This window comes from Entelurus aequoreus, linkage group LG06 (genome assembly GCF_033978785.1).
Source record: "Entelurus aequoreus isolate RoL-2023_Sb linkage group LG06, RoL_Eaeq_v1.1, whole genome shotgun sequence".
Taxonomy (NCBI): Eukaryota; Metazoa; Chordata; class Actinopteri; order Syngnathiformes; family Syngnathidae; genus Entelurus; species Entelurus aequoreus.
Genome location: NC_084736.1, coordinates 4,631,714 through 4,634,150, shown reverse-complemented (window position 1 = coordinate 4,634,150; position 2,437 = coordinate 4,631,714). Strand labels below are relative to the sequence as shown.

At 42.6% G+C, this 2,437-nt stretch overlaps 1 protein-coding gene across 1 annotated transcript in view; it reads right to left on the bottom strand.

The window, feature by feature from the left end:
• The window catches only part of LOC133651771 (adhesion G protein-coupled receptor L1-like), a 1,026,396-nt gene that overhangs the window by 591,984 nt on the left and 431,975 nt on the right, over positions 1–2,437 (bottom strand). The window lies entirely within an intron of this gene.

Here is a 2,437-nt window from a genome sequence, read left to right as displayed (position 1 = left end):
ATGACCCTAACTCCATTTGAAAGAAAAATCAGTATCAAGAAATCAAAAGTGACGTACAACGATCGGTGCGAGGCATGACGAATAAATGGTGGCGGTCAAAGGCTGAATAAATACAACTCTTAGCTGATAGCATCAATTGCAAGGCGGTCTTTACAGCCACAAAAGAGATGTGTGGACCATCTATACAAGGTCAGGTGGCCCTCAACAGCAAAGACGGGGGTCTCATTCTGAAGACCAACAAAGAACTCAATGAGCGTTGGCGAGAGCACTTTGAAGAACTACTGAACCAACAAACTGTCTATAACAGGAATGTCCTCAATGCCATACCCCCAACAGACCATCAAAATGGACCTAGGAGACTTACCAAAAATACTATTGGTAAGTATTGTGGTAAGTATTACGCTAGATCCACTATGGACTGGACTCTCACACTATTATGTTAGATCCACTATGGACTGGACTCTCACACTATTATGTTAGATCCACTATGGACTGGACTCTCACTATTATGTTAGATCCACTATGGACTGGACTCTCACACTATTATGTTAGATCCATTATGGACTGGACTCTCACTATTATGCTAGGTCCACTATGGACTGGACTCTCGCACTCTCATGTTAGATCCACTATGGACTGGACTCTTACTATTATGTCAGATCCACTATGGACTGAACCCTCACTATTATGTTAGATCCACTATGGACTGGACTCTCACACTGTTATGTTAGATCCACTATGGACTGGACTCTCTCACTATTATGTCAGATCCACTATGGACTGAACCCTCACTATTATGTTAGATCCACTATGGACTGGACTCTCACTATTATATCAGATCCACTATGGACTGAACCCTCACTATTATGTTAGATCCACTATGGACTGGACTCTCACACTATTATGTTAGATCCACTATGGACTGGACTCTCACACTATTATGTTAGATCCACTATGGACTGGACTCTCACACTTTTATGCGAGATCCACTACGGATTGGACTCTCACAAAATGTTGCTAGATCCACTATGGACTGGACTCTCACACTATTATGTAGATCCACTATGGACTGGACTCTCACACTATTATGTTAGATCCACGATGGACTGGACTCTCACACTATTATGTTAGATCCACTATGGACTGGACTCTCACACTATTATGTTAGATCCACTATGGACTGGACTCTCACACTATTATGTTAGATCCACTATGGACTGGACTCTCACACTATTATGTTAGATCCACTATGGACTGGACTCTCACACTATTATGTTAGATCCACTATGGACGGGACTCTTACACTATTATGTTAGATCCACTATGGACTGGACTCTCACACTATTATGTTAGATCCACTATGGACTGGACTCTCACACTATTATGTTAGATCCACTATGGACTGGACTCTCACAATATTATGTTAGATCCACGATGGACTGGACTCTCACACTATTATGCTAGATCCACTATGGACTGGACTCTCACACTATTATGTTAGATCCACTATGGACTGAACCCTCACTATTATGTTAGATCCACTATGGACTGGGCTCTCACACTATTATGTTAGATCCACTATGGACTGGACTCTCACACTATTATGTAGATCACTATGGACTGGACTCTCACACTATTATGTTAGATCCACTATGGACTGGACTCTCACACTATTATGTTAGATCCACTATGGACTGGACTCTCACACTATTATGTTAGATCCACTATGGACTGGACTCTCACACTATTATGTTAGATCCACTATGGACTGGACTCACACTATTATGTTAGATCCACTATGGACTGGACTCTCACACTATTATGTTAGATCCACTATGGACTGGACTCTCACACTATTATGTTAGATCCACTATGGACTGGACTCTCACACTATTATGTTAGATCCACTATGGACTGGACTCACACTATTATGTTAGATCCACTATGGACTGGACTCTCACACTATTATGTTAGATCCACTATGGACTGGACTCTCACACTATTATGTTAGATCCACTATGGACTGGACTCTCACACTATTATGTTAGATCCACTATGGACTGGACTCTCACACTATTATGTTAAATCCACTCGACGTCCATTGCACCGGTCGCTCAGTGGGGGATCCCCACATCTGCGGACCCCTCCAAGGTTTCTCATTGTCATCCCATTGGGTTGAGTTTTTCCTTGCCCTGATGTGGGACATGAGCCCAGGATCTGGTTGTGGCTTGTGCAGCCCTTTGAGACACTCGTGATTTCGGGCTATATAAGTAAACATTGATTGATTGATGGTCGTTTGTCGTCGCTTTGCTGGCGTTCTTTCTTTCCTTGCTTGGGAGAAAATAAATGAACATATCGCTTGTAAAGGACATTTCCACGTGATCCAGTGAGAGAGGATCGTTGGTTTGAGAGAGAAAGAAGTCGTGCTGAGAAGGCC